This window comes from Ursus americanus, chromosome 17 (genome assembly GCF_024610735.1).
Source record: "Ursus americanus isolate L20-20 chromosome 17, mUrsAme1.1.p, whole genome shotgun sequence".
Lineage (NCBI taxonomy): Eukaryota > Metazoa > Chordata > Mammalia > Carnivora > Ursidae > Ursus > Ursus americanus.
This window is the reverse complement of record NC_142143.1, coordinates 26,409,861-26,434,530: the sequence shown is the minus strand read 5'-3', so window position 1 is coordinate 26,434,530 and position 24,670 is coordinate 26,409,861. Positions and strand designations below refer to the sequence as shown.

The following is a 24,670-nucleotide window of genomic DNA, read 5'->3' as shown; positions in this document are numbered from 1 at the left end:
CTAGCTAAGATTCCTGCCCGTCTCCAGTTTCTATGCCAGTAGACACAGATCCAGGCATGAGGAGGTTAATAGTGAAACACAAGCCAGAGAGAAATTCCTTCCTTCATCTCTGGTGCCAACATCATCAAATCCCAGTCACTGGCCAAACCTGTGTTTATTCTGTGCCCTGTGGCCTAATGAGAGGGGATGAGACAAGAAGCAGCCCAGCTAATAACTGTCATAAAAATAGTATCTCTTGGTTCCATGTGGCATCTTTCGTTGGAAGATCTTGAATCATTTTTTTTCTCTTGTGTAACTATTATTTCCATTTTATTTCCACTAAAGGAAAAGCCAAAGCATAGGGAGAGGTTGTGACTTGCCTAAGGTCACTGAGCAAACCAGAATAGCAGTTTTTAAATGCTGGGAAGAGTTTCAGGATATGTGGAATCCAGTTTCCTTCCCCATCTAGAATGGGCCAGGTTCATGACTCAGTAAGGAACATAGCATTATCCATGCTCAGTGACTCTTCAAAAGGAGTCGTGTGAGAGGAGACTCAGGGAACAAGGGTCTGTGTCAGGTGCATGTTTTCATTAGCCACTCATTGTCCCTGCCCATTGAATGTCAACACCTATTACCAAAGTTCATTACAGGTGAAGAAGAGCCTCTTCAAAGCCCCAGCCTATGGAAGTGGAGGGATCTAGTTGTCTGTCCTTTTTGACTATCCCCCGGCTGCCACTGCCCATGAAGTCCAAGACTCGTTGTTCTTTTATTCATCAGAAGCCTATGCCAAGGGTAGCCACAGGTTGCTCTGCAATAGCCCTGTAGTCACCTTCTGTCCTGACATAAATACCAATAAATACCCCTTTCACTCTAAAAAGTGCCTCGGTTTGGACCATGAATTAATTGTGTGGTCATTCTAGCTCTGACAAATCAGGAGGCTTCTACACTCAATCCAAAAGCCTTTAGACACTTCCTCTAATCAGGATTAGCTTATCTCAGACACTCTTGTTTTTTAGACCCAGGATTTTTTTAAAACTTTAATTTCAGTATAACTAACATGGTGTTATATTAGTTTCAGGTATATAATATAGTGATTCAACAATTCTATACATTACTCAATGATAAGTGTACTCTTAATCCCCCTCACCTTTTTCACCCATCCCCCACCCACCCCCATCCCCTGTAACTATCAGTTTGTTCTGTGTAGTTAAGAGTCTGTTTTTTGGTTTGTCTCTTTTTTCCTTTGTGTGTTTGTTTCTTAAATTCCACATATGAGTGAAATTGTATGGTATTTGTCTTTCTCTGACTGACTTATTTCACTTAGCAGTTTATAACCTCAAGACCCATCCATGTTGTTGCAAATGGCAAGATATTGTTCCTTTTTATAGCTGAGTAATATTCCACTGTATATATATACCACATCTTCTTTATCCATTCATCTATCGACAGACATTTGTGTTGCTTCTATAATTTGGCTATAGTAAATAATGCTGCAATAAACAAAGGGTGCAGAGATGCCTTCATAGTAGTGTTTTTGTATTCTTTGGGTAAATACCTGGTAGTGGAATTTTTAGATCTTATGATAATTCTATTTTAAATAAAATTAAATTAATTCTATTTTAAACCTCTCCATACTATTTTCCACAGTGGCTGCACTGGTTTGTATTCCCCCCAACAGTTCACAAGGGTTGTGCTTGCTTTGGCAGCACATATGCTAAAAACAGTGGACAAAAGTTCCTGTTTCTGCATATCCTCACCAACACTTCCTTGTGTTTTTTTACTTTAGCCATTCTGACAGGTGTGAGGTGATATCTCATGGTAGTTTTGATTTGCATTTCCCTGATGATTAGTGATGTTGAGCATCTTTTTATGAGTCTGTTGCCATCTGTATGTCTTCTTCAGAAAAATGTCTGTTCATGTCTTCTGCCCATTTCTTAATTTGATTATTTGATTTTTGGCATTGAGTTGTATCTGTTCTTTATATATTTTGGACACTAAGCCTTTATCAGATATATCATTTGTAAATATCTTCTACCATTCCGTAGGTTGTCCTTTAGTTTTGTTGATGGTTTCCTTTGCTGTGAAGAAGTTTTTATTTTGATGTAGTCCCTGTAATTTATTTTTGCTTTTATTTCCTTTACCTCCAGAGACATATCTAGACAAATGCTACTATGGCTGATGTCTGAGACATTACTGCCTGGGCTTTCTTCTAGGATTGTTATGGTTTCAGATCTCACATTTAGGTCTTTAATCCATTTTGAGTTTATTTTTGTGTGTGGTGTAAGAAAATGGTCCAGTTTCATATTTTTGCATGTAGCTGTCCACTTTTCCCAACGCCATTTGTTGAAAAGACTGTCTTTTTCCCATTGGATATTCTTTCCTGTTTTGTCAAAGATTAACAGACCATATAATTATTTCTGGGCTCTCTATTCTGTGCCTATTTTTGTGCCAGTACTATACTGTTTGGATTACTACAGCTATGTAGTATATCTTTTAAATAAAAAGTTTTTATTTAAATCCCAGTTAGTTAACAGTGTAATATTAGTTTCAGTTGTACAATTTCATGATTCAACACTTACATACAACACCCAGTGCTCATCAGAAGTGCATTCCTTAATCCCCATCACCTATTACACCCATACCCCCACCCCTCCCTCTGGTAGCCATCAGTTTGTTCTCTGTAGTTAAGAGTCTGTTTCTTAGTTTGCCTCTCTCTCTCTTTTCTCTCCCTATGCTTGTTTGTTTTCTTTCTTAAATTCCACAAATGAATGAAATTATATGACATTGGTCTTTTTCTGAATGACTTATTTCGCTTAGCATAATATTCTCTAGGTCCATCCACATCATTGCAAATGGCAAGATTTCATTCTTTTTTATGGCTGAGTAATATTCCATTGTTTATGTATACCACATCTTCTTTATCCACTCATCAGTCAATGGATATTTGAGCTGTTTGGCTATTGTAGATAATATTGTAGATAATAAACATCAGGGTGCGTGTATCCTTCTGAATTAGGGTATCTTGAAATCTGGGATTGTGATACCTCCAATTTTGTTCTTCTTTTTCAAGATTGCTCTGGCTATTTGGGAGTCTTTCGTGGTTCCACATAAATTTTAGGATTGTTTGTTCTAGTTCTGTGAAAAATATTGTTGGTATTTTGATAGGGATTGCATTAAATCTTGATTTGGAGTATAGACATTTTAACAATATTTGTTCTCCCAATCCATGAGCATGGAATATCTTTCTATTTGTTTGTGTCATGTTCAGTTTCTTTCATCAGTGTTTTATAGTTTTGTTTTTTTTTTAAGATTTTATTTATTTATTGGACAGAGATAGAGACAGCCAGTGAGAGAGGGAACACAAGCAGGGGGCGTGGGAGAGGAAGAAGCAGGCTCCTAGCGGAGGAGCCTGATGTGGGGCTCGATCCCATAATGCTGGGATCACGCCCTGAGCCGAAGGCAGACGCTTAACCGCTGTGCCACCCAGGCGCCCCCAGTGTTTTATAGTTTTGATGGTACAGGTCTTTCGCTTCCTTGGTTAAGTTCATGCCTAGATATTTTATTAATTTTGGTGCAATTGTAAATGGGATTATTTTCTTAATTTCTCTTTCTGCTATTTCATTATTGAATAGAAATGCAACAGACTTCTGTATATTGATTTTGTAAACTGTGACTCTACTGAATTCATTTATCAGTTCTAATAGCTTTTTGGTGGAGTCTTCAGGGTTTTCTATACATAGTATCATGTCATCTGCAAATAGTGAACGTTTTACTTCTTCCTTACCAATTTGGATGCCTTTTATTTCTTTTTCTTGTCTGATTACTACGGCTAGGACTTCCAGTACTATGTTGAATAAAAATGGTACAAGAGGACATACTTGTCTTGTGTCTGATCTTAGAGGAAAAGCTTTCAGTTTCTCACCTTTAAGTATGATGTTAACTATGGGTTTTTCATATATGACCTTTATTATGTTGATGTATGCTCCCATTAAACCTATTTTGGTGAGGGCTTTTATTATGAATGGATGTTGTACTTTGTCAAATGCTTTTTTAGCATCTACTGAAATGACCACATGGTTTTTATCCTTTCTTTTATTAATGTGATGTATCACATTGATTGATTTGTGGTTATTGAACTGCACTTGCATCCTGAGAATAAATTCCACTTGAGTGTGGTGAATGATTTTTTTAATGTATTGTGAGATTCAGTTTGCTAAACTTTGTTGAGGATTTTTGCATCTCTGTTCATCAGAGATATTGGCCTATAGTTCTTTTTTTCTTTTCCTTTTTTTTTTTTTTTTTTTTTTTGTAGTGCCTTTCTCAGTTTTTGGTGTAAGGGTAATGCTGGTCTCATGAAATTAATTTGGAAGCTTCCCTTCCTCTTCAATTTTTTGGAATAGTTTGAGAAAGATATGTACTAAGTCCTCTTTAAATGCTTGATAGAACTCACCTGTGAAACCATCTGGCCCCAGGCTTTTGTTTGTTATGAGTTATTTGATTACTGATTCAATATCATTGCTGGTAATCAGTTTGTTCCAACTTTCTATTTCTTTCTGATTCAGTTTTGGGAGGTTATGTTTCTAGGAATTAATTCATTTCTTCTAGGTTGTCCAACTTGTTGGCATATAATTTCTCATAATCTTCTCCTATAATCCTTTGTATTTCTGAGTTTAAACCCAGGATTTTGAATTCATGATGGGTCCAAACTACCAGTTGGTTCAGATATCTCCTCTTATGGATGACCTAATCTCTACACAAATGTTTCTGGTAATAGAGTTTGCTGTACAGCCCACATAACAATTAATTACTAATTATTATAAATCATTTCCTTACCTTGTGCCTTTCAATATTTTTCATATGTTGCTCTTTGCACTATTCTCAAGAAGCTGACGATCAACCCTCCTTTCTGTTCCATAGAGGGCAAGCCCAAACATCCCCCAATATCAAGAATAAATTCTAGCAGAGCTTTTAGAAATGTGGTTTCAGAGTCAGACATACCTGGATTCAGTGCTGGGCCCTGGCACTCCCTAGCCATATAACCTCTGGCAAACACTTAAGTTCTTTAATTTAATTGTCCTTGTCTATATTTTCAACAAATATGAACTACATGAGGTAGGCACTGCTAGTTACCTAGCCAAGAGCCATGCTTCTTTCCTTCCTTCCTGAGGCGCTCACTTAAACATTCCTGGATTACCAGACTCCCTCACCACTAGATGTGGGCATGCAAAGCCATTCTGGACAATAAGGTGCCCTAGAGGCACCAGCTGAAGTTTCTGAGAAAGCTTTTTGGAGCTTGCATTCACCCTTTTAGTTTTTGCCACTTAGTCTTTGCCTTTCTTTCTTCCTTCTGCCTAAAAATTGGCTGTGATGCACAAAGGAGAATCGCCATATTGCAAACATGAGGAAAAAAGCCTCCAGAGAAGGAGCCTGGGTTCTTGATGGCATCATGGGGTCCCCATACTCATCCTGAAGTATTTGCTGCTAGACTTCTTATTCCATGAGAAAAAATAAGTCCCTCATTTGGTTAAGCCATTGAAGTTGGATTTCTGTTACTTGCAGTTAAGCCAATCCTAAATAACACATACTTCAGAGGGTTGTTGTGAACATAAAATGAGCTTATTACATTGCCTGGCGCATAGCAAATACACGAGAATGGCTTGTGATGATCACTATCATGATCATTATCATTATTAGTTATTGTCATTGGCCTTAGAGACAGGAGCAAGGACAGGTAGTGACAGCAATCTTGCTGACCTCCAGTAGCACTAGTACAAAAATAACTGTGATCTCTCAAGCACACACACAAAAAAGTCACTTGCAGATGTATGGACAAGAAATGTCTCTGTTAGCCAATGAAGCCAGTTCTTCAAAGCACTTGTTAGAGCCCAGAAGCACAGAGAAATGAAATTCCACTTGAGAGCAAGCTCTTTCTGTCTTGGAGGGCTTGCCTGGTTTCCTTCCTGGATAGGGAATCCATCCATAGTGTGTAATGTATCTCCTGGAATTGTGGGCTTCTCTGAATGACAAGCAAAGCACAACACTTCTGTATGTCACAGAAACACATTTTCTGCTAAGAAATCAAAGCCATGCCTAAAATCAGCTGACCACAGGGGCACAAGTTTAGATGCAGCTCTGGGAAATGTAACTAACTTTCCATCACCTAACTGAACTGCTTGCCAAGGTCAGACACAGACGGAACTTACTTGGAGTCCTCTTAAGCCATAGATCCATCCCACCCCCACCCAACTCCACTCTGAGTCTACAGATACAGAGTGTGGGGCAGTGAAAAAGAAAACAAAACAATCGCCGGTCAGTCTTGGAGTCAAGCAGACCTAGGGTTCAAATTTTGGTGGGTCACCTACAAGCCGGGTAACTTTGGGCAATTCTCCCTCTCTGAATGTTCATTTCACAGGTTTACAGGGAATTTCAGGAAAAGATGTGTGTGAGAGTGCCTGGCACAGAGTTGTCATTAATTTCCTTGGCTCCCCTAACAGCAGGATGGCCCTGGCCAACTTGCTTTATCCAACCCCCAAGCTCAAGCAGTGGATTCAACTCAGGTCACTGCCACCCAGTACAGCGTACTGCTTTCTGCCCTGTGCGTCATCATTCATGTCTTCAGGCCACACTTGGGGAGCCAAAGCCTTCCCCGAAGCTGAGGTCATAAAGCAGAAAAAAACAAAGCTCTGCTTTCAGAGAGCAGGTTGGCCATGAGCAAAGCCATCTCTTTGTGGCCAATCTGCCCCCTGGGTAGGGAAGGCCCCAGGAAGCCCAGCAGGAAAGAGCTGGCCCATTTGGCTTTCCCACCCACCAGTCATATGTGACCCCTGGACAGAGCTAAGGAGTGGGGAGCTACTTCACCTAGTCTCTTAATCCTCTGGACACAGCACTCTCGTGCCCCAGCCTCAGAGAGGATGGGATATGACAGTCACAAGATTCACACTTCAAGCCATGAAGCATACTCTTCTTGCTACATCACCTGGCCAGTGTCCTTGGCAGCTGGCTCCACAGCTACAGTGGAGTACACAGCATTTTGCTCACCTCCATGTTATGGCAACTGCCACGAATATGTTCCCTGCTTTTCGTTTAACCATTGGCTTATCCGGGGACACCTTTCAAACAGGATTTGTGGATATTGAGACTGGCTAGATATTTGCACATTGTTTCTCTTTAATTCCATAAGCTAGCAATATAAAACCATGCAGAAACTGGAAATTCAGGGTCCATATGTAGTGGCTTAACACAAAATGTATTTTCTCAAGAGGATAAGAACAGATAAACTACTAATAGTTTACAATGCTTAACTACAGTAAGCATTAACTGTATGCCAGGATCTGTGCTGAGCCCTTTCCTTTCGATTATTAGTATCCCCACTGAAAAACTGGGAAAGACAGAGGCTTTTTGGTATAGTCTAGATATTAACCTCTTGTAAATTTTAGATATTATAAATCTTTTCTCATTCTGTCACCTTTCTGCTAACTTTACTTATTGTGTCTATCCTTTAACAGATATTTTTAATTTTTTTAAATTTTAGTTTTAATTTTTTAAGTAATCTCTACACCCCATTTGGGGCTTAGACTCACAACCCCGAGATCAAGAGTCACATGCTCTACCGACTGAGCCAGGCAGGCACCCCTAGATATTGTTAATTTTTAAAATGTAGTCAAATCAAAAATAAAATAAAACGTAGTCAAATCTATTAAATTTTCTACTGATGGTTTGCATTTTGAGAATCTTTAACACCTCTAGTACCTTCTTTTAGCTTTATCATTTTAATTTCACACTGGATTTCTCCTTTGTATACGCTTGAGATAGTGCGCCAATCTATTTTCTCTTCATATAATGAACTATTTCCCCATTACCAATTGGTGTTTTAGGTGATCCATCTTTTCCCTGCTGATTTATGGTGCCATGTTTATTCTATAACAGGTTCCCATGTGGAACAGGGTCCGTTTCTGATTCCCTGCTCTTTTCCACAGATTCATCTGGCTGCTCCTGCACCAGCTGCACACTGGTTTTATCTGGGAGGGTGAGTCCCTTCTTTTTGCTCTTCCTTTTCAAAATGGACTTAGGCATCATGAACTTTTATTCCTTTGTAAAAGTTTAGAATAAGAATGTGGAAGTCCTCAGAAAATCCTGGCCATAATTCTGACATTGAATTTATAGGTTAATCGTAAGGGAAACTGACATATTGACACATCAAAGATGTGGCATATCTTTCCATTTATTCTGCTCTTCTTTTAAAATGTGTAACTGAGTTTTCAATTTCCTCAGACAAGTCATTTTTGGATCATTGCCTACAAACTTTCTAGTTAAAGAATTGTGTTTTCTTTTTTCTTTTTCTTTTTTTGTTGTGTTTTATTTTCTATTATATTTTCTAGACGGCCTTGGTAATGTTGATAAAGACTAAAATTTTTTTAAGACTGATCAGGTAGTCACCATCCTTGCTCATCTTTTCTTTTCTTTTTTTTTTAAGATTTTATTTATTTATTTGACAGAGAGAGACAGCCAGAGAGAGAGGAAACACAAGCGGGGGAGTGGGAGAGGAAGAAGCAGACTTCCAGTGGAGGAGCCTGATGTGGGGCTCCATCCCAGAACGCTGGGATCACACCCTGAGCTGAAGGCAGATGCTTAACGACTGCGCCACCCAGGCGCCCCATCATCTTTTATTTTCGTTCATTGATTAAATGTGTTTGTCCAATCTCTAGATCTCCTTTTCCTTTTTCCTTCTCCTCCTATTTTGGCCAGAAACTCCAATGTGTAAAATAATTAACAGCTAACTGTTGTTAAACAGTAGCAGTGAAAACAGAAAATGTCTAAATTTTCTTTTAAAATCACATGTGTACTTCTTTACAGGTTTCAACAGTGTCCATGCTTGTTACACCCCAATGTGATAGGAAGAACAAGTGTTGGCCCATTTTACAGATAAGAGTCAGTATTTTTGGGTTTGGGGGGATCACATGACCAGAAAGGAACAGAATTCATATTCAGGTCTCCGAAGCTTCAAGTTTTCTACTATAGCAGATTACCTTACATCTAGTCAAAATGTCTAAAACTATAATGATTTAACCCAGTCATAGACAAAGTGAATTTTTTAAAATTTATTTATTTATTTGGGATGAAGGAGGAGCAGAGGGAGAGGGAGATAAATCTTCAAGAAGACTCCCTGCTGAGCACGGAGCCCACCACAGAGCTCAATGCCATGACCCAGAGCTCTGTGCCACGAGCTGAAACCAAGAGTTGGATGCTTAACCGACTGAGCCACCCAAGTGCCCCACACAAAGTGAATTTTTATATTTAAATCTTTTACCATCCTGAAAAAGATGATCTGATATAATCCTATCATTTTAAAAGAAAGCTGTACCAGCTGATTATTAAGAGTTCTAAACTTCTTCAAGGTTTAAGAGCCGTATGTCCCTATCAATTGGGGCTGTAATTCTATTAAGAATTTGAGTCTATACAATGGCAAACCAGTCAGTTAAACTAATCAATCTTTTATATTATTTACCTATAGGTATACATTGGGCCTCATTCCAGAAAGGATTTTAGAGTGTTTTATAATCTGTATCATATACAAGCTGAAATGAAATTTTTAATAAAGGATTGCGAATATGCAGACTAACAGCTGAAGCTGCTAAATTTGAGAAAAGAATTGTTCATCATTAACTAGAAACGTGTATACTAACCAACTCTACCAATTCTAATACTTTATTATTTCAGAAAAATGAAGATCATATGTACCCTTTATACTCATTTTATCCCATCATCAGTAAAAAAAAAGAATACGAGAGCAAAGCAGTCAGTTACTTCGGTCAGTTTAGGTAAGTAAGTGCTGTGGGACAGAGTGGAATGGGAGAGAAGTATTCGTCAAGTTGATTTTACTAATATTGCTATGCAGCTACAACTTTCACTTGGTTGGACTCAAACACTGAAAAGCTGTCACAAAAATAATAAGCCTATTTCCATTTTCGGAAGGCAAAACTAAGTAAATCAGTCTCTTAGTTGTACAAAAATGACAGACCTGCGAACAGGACTCATAAATTAAGCTCGAGTCTGCTCTGCTAGCTCTCTGTAATCAAGCCGCACGATTCCCCTGTGGAAATCAGTGCCTCTTCAATGCATGGGATGACATCTCAGCAGACACACCAGCAAATGATTCCCACAGCCCCTTTACAAAACTAACCATCAGGAAGTAACAAGGGACCGCAATTGTTCCTGACAATCAGGGTACTTTTTTCCCCATTCCTTGCATTTCTACTTAGGGAATGTGTGAGAGAATGTCATTTCTCAACGCTGCTGGTATGGAATGTGCACGTTATGCTGCCTTTTGAAGGGACGCCAGGCTGAAAGAGCAAGAAAACACACATAAGGATGAAAAGGGGCTCACTGAAGAAGAATCAAAGTATGTAAGAAGAGGAAACCAGAAAACCGTCATTGTCTTTCTTAAACACCGCTTTGCAAACTGAGTAGTGAAATACGAAATGTAGCCAAGCAGAAGGCTTACATAACTGGGAGCAAAATGAGGGAAAAGGAGTTGCTCCAAATCCATCATATTTATTAGAACCACTGAGTTTCCTTGAAACAGCACCTACTTTATAGTGAAATTTACCGTGAGCTAGCTAACAAAAATTCTGTTTTTAGGGGAAATAAGTATTGTCAGAAAGAATAGTAGATTCTATTTTCAATCCTCAAGATTATAAAATTGAGCTTTTAACAAACGAAGGGAAAATGTTGGCTCCAGAATAGGATCCTCATCAAGGCAGTGATTTCTGTTTAGTGTCTCCTCATCAGCAAGAGGGAAAATAAAATAACCTCAACTGAAACTAATACAGTTTTCCGTGGCAGAACATACCACTACAGCTAATAATGCAGCGGCAGTCCGTGTCGAATGAATTCTGTCTAAAAAAATGCCCATGCTTGTAAAACACATGAACTGTATGAGTGTTTATCTGGCCAACTCCTGTCCCCACACCTGTTCATTCAGGCATTAGACCTAAGCACTTGTAAAGCAAGTGAATGTATCTGTACAGCATCGGGTAAAAATAAACCGAACTATTCTTGTAACATTATCAAAACGATCTGAACAAGTAGAAGATTGTGTTTCATGGGATAAAGTGGTTAAATTAGATGTTTCCTCACGTTTTATGACTGGTTTGTCTTATTCACTGTGTATAAAATAGCTGACCTCCATTCCAGGAGCATGAGTAGCAACCAAATTTAATGCCATTTGCTCAGAGGCTCAAACGTTGTTTTCATTGCATCTGAGGCATAGCTCCTGAGTGTGCTACTGTCACACAGAGACCCAATACTTGGGACATAACAGAGGGGGAACATTTATTTATTTATTTATTTTGCTTTTTTTTTTATGATTCATTTTATTTTTTATTTTTATTTTTTTTTATTTTAATGTTTTTTTATTATATTATGTTAGTCACCATACAGTACATCCCTGGTTTCTGATGTAAAGTTCGATGATTCATTAGTTGCGTATAACACCCAGTGGGGGAACATTTAATTCAATCAATACTATATTAGCTCTGTGGGATAACCAGTTATACTTCAGTGCTGGTTGACTCCTGGAAAATAAAGTTCAGGTAGAAGTTGGATAACTCATTATCTTCTGGAGTAAGCTTAAATAAGCTTATATAATCTCTCTCTTCTTTCTCTCTCTCTATATATGTATGTAATGTATGTATATATATAATCTACATATATAATATATAGTATTATATATATAATATCTTTCTCTCCTTCTCTCTCTCTATATGTATGTAATGTGTGTACATCTCTCTCCCTCTCTCTCTCTCTCTCTCTCTCTCTCTCTCTATATATATATATATATATATTCTCTACAATAAAAAGTTCCCAAGCACAGCCAATGACAAGAGAAGAGCAACCAGTAGTATCATTCTCCAGCTCCCTCATTATACTTTTGCCATACTGGCAATGGGCTCCTGAAAAATCCAGGTGTAGTTGATTCAATCATTGTTCACAATTTTTCACACCCTTCCTGTATGAAATTATTCATGCACACATTCAATGTTATGTGGCTCTGAAATGCTATCCACTGTGGGGTAAAATATTTACCCCCTCCCATTTATTTTGTGCATGGCCATACAGCTTGCTTAAGCCAATGAAATGTTCCTGAACGTGACAGGAGGTCTTAAATTTGTTCATGTGTGCTTCTGCCATAGACTATGAAAAAAGCATGTTTCAGGAAGATTTTGGTCAAAAGAGGGGGAGCAACATGTGAGGGAGACCTGAATCCTGGAGTCCAGCCAAGCCCAGCGCAATTGCAGCTGATCCACAGACCCATGTGAAAGAAATAAATGCTTATTATTTCAAGCCAGAGTTGTGGATGATTGGTTATGCCAACTTGTTGCCTCAAAATGTCATCTCAGTGACTTAGCACATACAGTTTCCTCTACCAGGAATACTTTTCCATGCCCACTCTTTGTCCAGTTAAGTCCTACTCATGCTTCATATCTTGGTGTAAATGTCTTCTATAGGGGACAGATGTTGCAGACCAGATTAACTCCTCTTCTACATCCTGTATTTCTCCTTTTGTAAGATCCATTACATTTATAATTATTTGGTCCATGTCATCCAACTAGAACACAAGCTTCTTTGAGGGATGGGACCATAGTGTCTTGCTCATTGGTATATTCCCAGCACACAGCACACAATGGCTAGCAGAGTAGAGTCAATAAATAACTTGTTAAGTATTTTTTAAAGGCATGTGGTTCTGCTACCTATGGTTGAGTAAGAAACTTAACTTTCTGGGTTTTAGTTTTTAGCAACTATAAAATGGTCAGTAATACCTATCTCTTAAGGCAGTTAAAATTAAATAAATTAACCAATCAATTTAACATTCCAAGTATATGACACATAGGCAGATAGAAAGTACTTGGTAACCTACAGTTTTTAATAAGATAAGAAAGATAAAGACTATCTCCTGTGTCTTAAAAAGTGATTTGTTTTAAAGTGATGTTTTGGGGGCTTCTGGGTGGCTCAGCCGGTTAAGCATCTGCCTTCTGCTCATGTCATGGTCCTGGGGTTTTGGGATTGAGCCCATGTCAGGCTCCCTGCTCAGCAGGGAATCTGCTTGTCCCTCTCCCTCTGCCTCTGTCACCCCCTGCTTGTGCTCTCTCTCTCTCACTCTATCTCAAATAAATAAATCAATTCTTTGAAAAAATAAAATAAAGTGATGTTTTGGCAGAAAAGGAAAAAATTACATCATGTCACTATCAATAATTGTTTAATTTAGAAATTTTTAAATATTATGCTTATTTAACATAATGTGAATCCATCTTAAAAACAATTTAAGGTAGAATTTGGGTAAGAAGGGGGCACCTGGGTGGCACAGCAGTTAAGCGTCTGACTTCGGCTCAGGGCATGATCCAGGCATTATGGGATCGAGCCCCACATCAGGCTCCTCTGCTATGAGCCTGCTTCTTCCTCTCTCACTCCCCCTGCTTGTGTTCCCTCTCTCGCTGGCTGTCTCTATCTCTGTCAAATAAATAAATAAAATCTTAAAAAAAAAAAAAAGAATTTGGGTAAGAAGAAACAGGTTTGCAATTGATACTTCATTTATTTTAAACATTGCCATTAAGCGATTCCATACTTCTAAAAAAGAATGAAATTTATCCTTCCTATTTTTGAAATTTTTTCATCTTTAATTCATTATTCAAACTTGGCATTTATGTTTTTCAAAATGCTGTTCTTCATTCCCATAATTATATTTCGCATCAATGGGATTTTATTTAATTTAAATCAGGGTTTTTGTTTTTGTTTTTTTTTGCCAATAGCAACATACGTCCATCATAGAAAATTAGAAAATGCAGATAAGAATAAAGAAGGAAAATTTCTGTAATCCCATCATCCCAGAGATAGCCCTGTATATCATTCCAAACATTTTTATTCAAATGCATTTTTAAAAAATAATGATGGGATTTTGTTGTACATTACTCATTTGGGGTTGCCTTCTCACTTACTTATCATGAGTATCTTTCTATGCCAAATTCAACTACAATATCTTTTTATTAATGGCCTTCCATCATACAGAAATACCATCACTTACTTGAGCAAGCCCCTACTGCTAGGAATTTTTCTTTCTTCCCATCTTTCTTTCTTTCTTTCTTTCTTTCTTTCTTTCTTTCTTTCTTTCTTTTCTCTCTCCCTTTCTTTCTCTCTTTCTCACTCTCTCTTTCTCTCTCTTTCTCTCTCTCTCTTTCTTAACTATTACCAGCAATGCTTCTGTGAGTGAGTGAAGAGATACAATGTCATTCAAAACTGTTAGAAAATGGCAGTCACTTATCAGTATCTTGTAGTTCAGAGTACAATAGATCATTATCCTGACCATGGTCTGTCTCTTTCCTTACATTTCTTACTAAGAGTCTGGGGCCATCAATGGAAGATGGTAAAGGTGAGTAGGTGGGCAAGATGGAGACAACATATTAGAAAGGACTTCTATTTCTGGTCTCAGTAATGAATGTGCAAACCAGAATCTATAAATTAACATGTTCAAAAACACTGTAACAAAACGAGGGCCCACATTTTGAAAGGGGAATATTTCCCTATCCGTAGCTACAGCGTCCATACTTGTTTTGACAAACATTTTTTTTCCCCCAATCTGGCTGGCTGGTTTGACAAGTACTGTCAGTCTCATTTTACAGATACAGGAGCTGAGGCACAGAAAGGCTGACTGAAGTGTCCAAGGCCCCACAAGTTAGCGGCATAGCCAGGGTCTGAGCCCACGTGTCCTGGCCCACAGACAAGTGCTCTTTCAATGCTCTCATAGTTCTCTGGGACTGTGAATACTGAGAATTACTAAGAATAGAGAAGAGGACACAGTGTGGCAGGGAGCTTAGCGGAAATATAATGCTTCTGAGAGATGTGCCATCTCTCGGAGAGACGTCTGTTAGCTACTTAGCATGGGTCTAACATCCTCCGTGAGAAGATAGGAAATATCTCTGTTCACCCCCCTAGGGCGATATGAGCACGATTGCTTAATTAGAAATTTGTCCTTTAAAGAGCTTCAATATTCTCAAAAGAAAGGGGCTGCTGAAAAGTGAAAATATTTTGCTTCCACTTACTGCGTAAATGATGGAAAGGAGATTTGGCTCAGGTTAAGGAATTACTGGAAAACACGTGAATTACCTAATAACGTTAGGACCATATTCCTGAGTTCTTTGAATGGAGGGGTCATGAGTCTCCACTGCACTTAGCACACAGCTTAACAATACAGTGAAAACCGCATGCAACACAATGAGAATTGCTAATTAATGGGCTAATCAGAAATGTTGGGGGCGGAAGGATATGTTTATGTTGTAAACGTTATATTTTAACTTAAATAAATGTAAACGTATTCACTGATCTGTTGGAAGGTCTTGGCCCTCTCCCTCACTATGAGTTCACTGGAAAGGTTCCAAAGCTACATTTTTTTTTTTACCTAAACTACACCCATAAGATCTTGTTTTTCATTTCCAATTTTTCTTTCCTTGTAGTGGGTGAGAACTTAAAAACAGTCGTGAGCAAAATACTGTAGATTTTATTTTTCCCCCATCTTTTCTCATTAACTAATTTGTCATTGCTGAGACTTTTCAAAGCATCATTGCATTTAAATTACATTTCACTTTAATAATTCTCTCTCTCTCCATCTCCTTCGGACTCATGTTTCATTAGTTAATGGAATATTGAAGCAAATTATATAATTTGAATGACAAGTAAAACCGGCATAAATATGTTCAGGGACAAACAATTCTGAGTCCCAGAACACATGAAACCCAGCTCTTGGGGAAGAGAGGGGTCTGTGAGGGCAGACTGGGGTTTGGCCTCCCAGTCGCATCTTCACCACGAAAATCAAAAGCATTGGTTTCTCCTACTAATCACTTAAGTGGAACTTGCCTAAAAGAGCACCCACGATAGTTTTCACTAGTTAACTGTTAATATTAAGCAGTGTCTTCATGCACAATGTCTGTTATCAGTACCAGGCAAAAGTTTAATTTGTTATCTGTCACACTTATACTCAAAGTTTTAAAATCCCATCCTCCCTACCCTAACAAATCCCAAGTCTGTCAATTTGCCTATTCAAGGAGCAAGTTTGGGTTCACATTATCCCTCTTCTAAGTCCCTAAAAGACCCACTATCTCACCAGCACAGCCTCTTGAAATGGGAAGGATGGACTGGATAAATAAATTGAATCCTAACTTTTCTTTTCTTCTAAGCACTCGCAAACTTTGGAAGGTTTCTTATTTTTTCTTATTTTCTGTTCCCATGATTAGAAAGTACATTCTGTGAGAGATGGGACCTCATCTGTTTCATCCACCTTTGAATTCTTGGCACACCTAGTATAGCACCTGGCACAGAGAACTACACATTAATGTTAAATGAATGATTGATTTCATCTGGCTGCCCAGAGTATATACAACATAGACGTCTTCTACACTGATTTGATCTCACTTACTAACTTGTTTTCCTTTTTAAAATAAATTTCTCCTGGGGTGCCTGGGTGGCTCAATGTTTAACCATCAGACTCTTCATTTCAGCTCAGGTCATGATCTCAGGGTCGTGAGACTGAGCCCTCCATAGGGCTCTGCGCTGGACGTGGAGCCTGCTTAAGATTCTCCCCCTCCCTCTGCCTCTGCTCCCCCCACCTCTGCTCCCCCCCTCATCTCTAAAAATAAAATAAAATAAAATAAAATAAAATAAAATAAAATAAAATAAAATAAAATAAAATAAAATAAATTTCTCTACTGTTAAACCATTTCCAATTACTTGGCAAAAATGCAGCCTGCAGAAGGCTAAATTCTAATCTTATATATATCAGGTCAGAAAATTACTGTTGCTCCAGAAAATAAAAAGGGCATCACACAACAACTAGAGCTGCATAAAAGTTACACTCCTGGGGGTATACCAAGGGGTTTCATATGGTTATTCAGACCGAGCCTTAATAAACAGTCTTGTCCATCCACAATGACAGCAACCAGTCACAAGGTAACGTTGTCCCCAAACCTAGCACACGTCATGTCACCTCTTATCCCACCTACAATTCCAAAACTATCATCAGAACTTCCATTATGGGCCATGAGAGAACTGCCAAAAAATGAAGAAATAAAGAAAAAATAGATTTCCTATCTGGGCTTTAAAACTTTGTGTTGTCTTGTTTAAGTGAATGTTTCATTCAGGTACACTTAGATTTGTAACTGAAAAGAAGAAGGCATAATGAAAGACATTTTTGTTAAAATAATTAATGAAAAAAAAAACAATTATAGTTGGAAAGAACAACTCATTTTAAGAGACAAAATGAAGCAATAGACAGTTTACTCAGATGAAAGAAAAATCAAAGGTAGGAAGAAAAGAGAAAGGAAGAAATTATTTTTGTTTTGTCAATTAAAAAGATAGTCAAGATTTCACACTGGCCCCACAGGGTGAATACGGACCCCCCAGGGTGAATATGGACCCCATAAGGTGAATATGGACCCTCAAGGGGTGAACATGGACCCCCACAGGGTAAACATGATTGTAATCTCCCTTCAAGCATCACCTATCACATAGCCTCCCAAGCTACAACAATAAAGTTTGTCTCAAATCTTCCCTTATCTGCACATTCAGCCATTAAAACCATTCAAAGCTATCTTTAAAATGTCCTGCAAATTCAACCATTCTCCATCCCACTGATACTCGTTCAGGCTTTGGTCCCTATAGCAATGAGCTGTTACAAGAGCCGTGAATGGTACACCCCAGAGTGGTCCCTGTGCCAATCCATCTCCATGCTGCCACCAGACTTCCCTCTCACCCAAGTTCTTTGGCATCCACTTAGGCTTCCAGATGGTTCAACTCATCTCTGAAGTCTCATCTTTTGTCCTCTTACAACCACACTCTCATGCTTCAGGCACAATCAGGAAATAGTGGGCTGATGTATGAGTCTGAAGCTCAGTGAAGCAATCTGGGACAACTAAGATTTACAAATACAGTACTTATTTATTCTTAGTTGTTCTGTAGCAAATACTGCGGTGCACCATCCAATTTCTCCCCCTCTCCCTGCCCCTTCAAGACCATGATGCCCATTCCTCCAGCTGCTGGGAGCACTGGATCACAGCTGAATCCCTGCCTAAAGGAGTTGCCTCACCCAAGCTTATGTCCGCTCCCAGCCAGCAGTCCACATTCAATGACTGATTGAAGCAGGACACAAAAGCCCAGACCCCTTGCCTTGATGGGGAAATAACTCTGAAGGGTTGTCCCAGCTCCAGAGTTCCCCATGGAATAGGCTGTGTCTTCTGTTGTGACGATACTATAGTACAACTTCTGTTGTACTCTGCCCAGACCTGCTTCCCTCACTTCCAGAGAGCACTTCCCAAAGAACCTCCTCCATAGAAATCTCAGGTTCAGAGTCCGTTTCCAGGAAACCCAACAAAAAGAAAGTTTATCTTTTTAAATTTAAAAAATATATATTATTTCATAATTAGTGATTTTAATTTTAATTAATGTTCATACTTGACTATTAACCATTTTTAAGGTTCTGTTTTTATTTAGAATGTTTAAGTGAAAAGAAAGGATATCTATACCTTAAAAAAAAAATTGTAAAGGGGCACCTGAGTGGCTCAGTCAGTTAAGTGTCTGCCTTCGGCTCAGGTCATGATCCCAGAGTCCTGGGTTCAAGCCCCATGTAGGGATCCCTGCTCAGCAGAGAGCCTGCTTCTTCCTCTCCTGCTCCCCCTGCTTGTGCACATTCTCTCTCTCTCCCTCTGTGTCAAATAAATTTTAAAAATCTTTAAAAAAAATAAAATTAAAAAATTAATTCTAAAAACAACAACAACAACAACAAAACTATTAATCTTTATCCATTTCCACAATCAGATATTGCTTAAAATGTTGGAGCCAGAACTCTCAAATTTGACTTTCTCATTTCCCGGCTTTATAACATTAGTAGGTTACATATCCCCTCTGTATCTCAGTTTCTTCGTCTGTAAATTGGGGATAATAATAACAATGTGTTATTCAATGGGTTGTCGTGGAGATTAAATGACTTATCGTACATAAAGTATTAAGAATGGTGCCTAGCCAAAAACACATGCTTAAATTTATTGGGGTAACATTAACTGCTATAATAAATAGAGCTAAAATGGTTTTTGCTCAATGGTTCAAACACAATAGATATTTCTTCCTCATTTAGGTAACATTCCAGGGTGCTCTTGGTCAAATGGGGCAACTTTTCTCTACAAGGCTTTACAAGGATCTACATTAATGGATTCCCAGTTATCTCCAATACATAGCTTCTCCATCCCTATTAGCCAGATAAAGGAACGAACAGGGATGAGTGCATATGGGAGATTTCTATGGGTCAAACTTGGAATTACACCTCATTATTTCTGCTCACATTCTATTGGCTACAACATATCACATGGCCACTCCTAACTGCAAAGGAGCCTGGGAAATGTAGTCTAGGAAATGGATTTTAGTGACTGTGCAGATAACCTCGCTAAAGTAACCATTATTATTGCTCTCATTATTACCAACTTTCTAGCTTGGGCTCTCATCTTTATGCACCCGGCAGGTCACAATAACTTCCTCACTAGTCTTCCTGACTCCAGACTTTCTCCCACCCAAACCCTTTCTCCACACCACACCCAGAGTTATCATCTAAAACCCAAATCTGATCATCTCACTCACCATCCCCCAACTGCCAATTTAACAGCCTTCTGTGACTCCTCCCTGCCTCAGGATACAAAGTCCTTGCAGTTCCTCAAGGCTCCAGTCAACACACATCCCTTTGGTCTCACCTCCAGGCCCTCCTCATCTTGCCGCTGGCATCTGTGACTGGACACTGTGGATCCTTCAGTGAATAAGGTAAACAGGACCCTGCCCTATAGACTTCACATTTTAGTGAGGTAACCAAAACCAGTAAACAAATAAATATACAATATTAAGTAGTAAAGATTATAGTGAAGAAAAATAAAGGGTAGGGAAATTGAGAGTGGTGAGCTAAAAAATAGATAAATAAATAACATCTTAAATTTTACTGGCAAGTGAAAGCCATCCACAGAGAAATATACTGTGGACTTGATCTTCACTATAGTTACACATACCCCTGTGACTGCATATTACAGAAGAGTTCTTATCGTTGACCTATACTTGTGTTCCTTTGAACTTCTTTTATGACTGCTATTCAGGGAAATAATATAGAGCAATAAAGATTGCCTAATGTGCTATTTCTGTGGGATGCTGACAGAATAATATAACTTATTATTGTCCACTGGGGAGTTAGAGTACAAAGGGCTCATTTTTCCTCCCTACAATCTTCTTTGCAAAAAAATTCAACATAAAATATTTAATAAAATCAGGTTTTACTCAAGTGTGTAAAAGTGTTCATTTTAATTGCCTGGACAGTGTTATTGTCTCCTTAGTAATTTTTAAAATGTTATATTTGTGACGTTCCTGTCACTTTAGTGTATTCAGATTTTTAAATTCAGGAGATGTGAAGTTAAAGATTTTCTTGTAGATGCTATTCATTTAATCAGGGTAAGCTGCTCATTCCTGACTTAGATCTTTACTGGTCAGGCACAAGCATGTCCCATGATGTGACATCCACATAAAGCCATGAATTTCCTCTTAGAATCCTCTACTAAAAAACTGGAACTTTTAATTTGTGATAGCAAAAGAAAGTTGCAAACAATCTAATGGCCAAATAGTTGGAAGATCTTTAAATAAGAATTGGACTACTGTACTGTCATCAAAACTCAAGTTTTTGTAAAATGCTTAAGAGCATGGAAAAATAGGTGGAACATAAAACCAAGTGAAGAGGGAGAATGTAAAAGAGTGTAAAGAATGTAATTGCATGAGTCTGGTTTAGAAAACTCAAAATTATCTAAAAGAGGTCAGCAGACTGGCAGTCCAGAGCTGGTAGGGTAGCTTTACAAAATTGTCAGAGGCCCAGAGCCTTCTACATTGCTACTCTCCTTTCCTTAGCCAGTGACTTCCAAACTGTTGGCTCAAGGTGGTTGCTTGAACTCCATCTGTTATACCTGCATCCCAGCCATCAAAAGACGGAACAGGCAAAAAAGGGCATGCCTCTCATGGTAGACAGAACAATGGTCTGCTAAAGATGCCCGTGTCCCAACCCCTGAAACTCATAAATATGTTATCTTACGTGGAAAAGGGGACTCCGAAAATACAACTAAGTTAAAGATCCTGAGATGGGGAGTTTATCCTAGATTATCCAGGTGGGCCCAATGTAATCACAAGGGCAGCAAATGGGTAAGAATCAGTGAAGGAGATGTGACAATGGAAGCAGGGGTCAGAGTGATGTGAGAAAGAGGCCTGAGCCCCTGAGCCAAGAAATGCATGTAGCCTTTACAAGCTGGAAAAGGCAAAGAAACAGTCCTTCCTAGAGCCTCCAGAAGGGACACAGCCCTGTCAACCCATTTTAGACTTCTGACCTCCAGAACTGTGAGATAAGAAATGTGTTGCTTTAAGCTCCTAATTTTATGGCAATTTGTTAACAGCAGCAATAGGAAACCAATACATACTCCCTTAACTTCCCAAGGAAGAAGGTAAACATAGATAATAGGGCATAGTTAAGATATTCTGCCACAATGTTTTCCTTAAAAAAAAAAAAAGTAAATATATATACCAAAGGAAATAGGTTATGTTTTGCTAGAAGTCTTTGGTTGCAAAAATGGAGTCCCACTCCCAATTCTAAGTTATATAAGGTTAAGCAAGGGGAGGAAAGCTTATTAACAACATGTTTGAATCTCACCCCATTAAGGAAGAAGTAAAGGATAAATTGTATACCCACAGGGGTTGCAACCAAAGACTCATCCAGCATCAGCCCACCCCCTTCTCTCTTTCTCTCCCCTTTGCTTTTCTCTGTTTCAGTTCATTCCCTTCTGCTGAAGATGGACCTTATTCATATGATGAGAATCAAGGCAGTGGGCATCCCTGGGTTGCTCAGTTCAACCTAAAGACCTTCCACCTGATCATTCATTCATTTGCCATATGTTTATTGAGCCCATACCATGTGCGAGGCCAGTGAAGACAGGCAAGTCCCTGGCCTCATTCTGGTAGCTGATACAGATAATAAACAAATATATAAACAAGATCCTTAGAGATCAGGATTTTGTTTGTCATTATTCATTAAGTATGAGGATGGAAATGTGCAGATAGATGAAATACAGAATAACTGGGGAGACCACTTCATACTGGATGGTCAGGGAAGGCTTCTCCAAGAAGCTGAAATCTAAGACCCCAAAGAGAAATAAAGCAGATGTGAGCATGATCCAGGGGACAGTAAAGACCCTGAGATAACTTCCTGAAGCAACAGAAGGGAGGCCAACATACCTGGTGCCAAGTGAGCAGATGGGGACAGTGAAAGGTGAGGCTAAGAGCTACATCCAACAGAACTTCATGGATACATCTTGATTTTTCTAAGAGAATCCCCATTACACCTGTTTCCCCACTTACATAAATATTAAAAGCCATCCCAGGTTGGATGATACATTTTTCAGTAACCTTGCATATGCAGCTATAGAACTAAGGATTTTCTCCTAAGAGAAATGGAAACGTATTGAAAAGTTTTAAGTAGGGCCATGCAAGATCTGATTTGTATTTAATATCACTGGAAACCAGAGAATGAGTTAATAAATGCAGTAAACTAACATGTCTACATCAGGAGTACTGATTTTTTTAAAAATGGAAATCAATATTGAGATAAAATTAAAATAGGTACAATTTGTCACTTAGCATAAGGCATAGATTACCCTCATCATCCTCATGAACACATGGACCTTAATACCACCACTCTGTTTGTTATTCTTCCTTCTCTTAAACCCAGAAGCACTTTCTGAGGCAGCACATAGCTCTAGCTTTCTGGGTCTCAGAGAAACTTGGCAGCGCAATGCTTCTAGGCTGAAATCCCAACTTCCATGGATTCATGCAGTTTCAGCCACAAATATTTACCTTACCTGGCTCCTGGGGCTAATTAAAAGGGTAGGGCTCCATTCCACTTGGCTCTCCCCTAAATTGCTTTCAGTCAGAAACAGCTGCCAGACAAAAATGACAGCCCCATAATTCATGTCTACATCCACACAGTGACTCCTTCACAAATGTCCTTTTCAATCTAGGAAAAGGGTCCATAGCCATACCTTGCCCTTGCCACTCTCCTACTGGATTTGAAATTGCATCTCCTTATAATGATTTCTCCTTTGAAGCTGAAGTTATACTCAGCAGCACTTCTATCTTCCAGCTGCCTCTGGAAGAGAGAATCTCAGGATCAAATACTGAGATTATTATACCAGTTAGAACACAGTGTTTCATCGCAAATATTTATTCTTCTTTTAAAAATGATACATGTTTACTATAAAAGATTCTAGAAGGTGAGGGGCACCTGGGTGGCTCAGTTGGCTAAGTATCTGACTCTACATCTCAGCTCAGGTCTTGATCTCAGAGTCATGAGTTAAAGCCCAGCATTGGGCTCCACCTTGGGCATGAAGCCTACTTTTAAAAAAATAAAATAAAATAAAAATTCAAGAAGGTAAGAATTGTGGGGTGCCTGGGTAGTTCAGTCATTAAGCGTCTGCCTTTGGCTCAGGGCGTGATCCCGGCGTTATGGGATCAAGCCCCACATCAGGCTCCTCTGCTATGAGCCTGCTTCTTCCTCTCCCACTCCCCCTGCTGTGTTCCCTCTCTCGCTGGCTGTCTCTATCTCTGTCAAATAAATAAATAAAATCTTAAAAAAAAAAAAGAAGGTGAGAATTGAAAAGTAAATTTTTCCCTCTCTGCTCCCTCAGCCCTTGTCACGAACCCCAATGAATGTCTTTCTCCTTGGTAACTTCTGTTATCAGTTTGGGCCATTTTCTATGCATATACATGCAAATAGAGAAATATTTATTGGCATTTAAGTAGGTCACCCTAAAGGCTTTAAGTGATTTCATGATAACAAGCAAGTCCCAATTTGATAAACCATGAAATGGAATCATATCGCAGTTCCCTGGCAGGAACTGAAGACTCGGCTCTCCTTGCAAAGCAGAATAGCTGAGTTAATCCTGGTTATAATTCAGAACGGGGTCAAGATACCAAATTCAAATCACCAGGCCCAGGAAGAAACCAGACAGGAAATAAGGTCACAACTCCGAAAACAGACTCTGAACTTGAGTGGGGGATGAAAATAGATGGAGAAGCTGGAAATGGAGTCTGAGACAGGGGCTCAGAGTACAGGATCTGTCCAGAGGGGAGGAAACACCATGGGGTCTACTGTGGTCACTGGGGTGACGGAAGGTAGCTCGGTCGGAGAAGCCAGGGAGGCAAGATGGGGTTTTCCTTAGAGGGAAAGTGGAGATACTGCTGGGAAAACAGAACACATCCACAAAATGAGAGGAGCAGAGGAAGGCATCAGGCCAAAGGCTAGAAGGCATCTATCTGGGGAGGCACGAGACTGAAAAAGATTAGAGGGAGTAGAGAGAGAGAGAGATGGAATCTCCCTCCGAGGGGACTTCGAATGATTTCTAACAATATTATATACTGCCTTTCAGGTATTTCTCTTTTGCATTTTTTATGGTGGTAAAATATATATAACACCATTTTAATCATTTTTTAGTGTACAGTTCAGTGACATTAAGTAAGTTCACATTGTTGTGCAACCATTACCACCATCCATTTCCAGAATGCTTTTCATCTTGCAAAAAACTGAATCTCTGTC

At 39.0% G+C, this 24,670-nt stretch overlaps 1 protein-coding gene across 1 annotated transcript in view; it reads right to left on the bottom strand.

Annotated features, from left to right (window-relative positions):
* LOC148108652 (uncharacterized) overlaps window positions 1-24,670 on the bottom strand; it is a 125,390-nt gene that overhangs the window by 69,083 nt on the left and 31,637 nt on the right. The window lies entirely within an intron of this gene.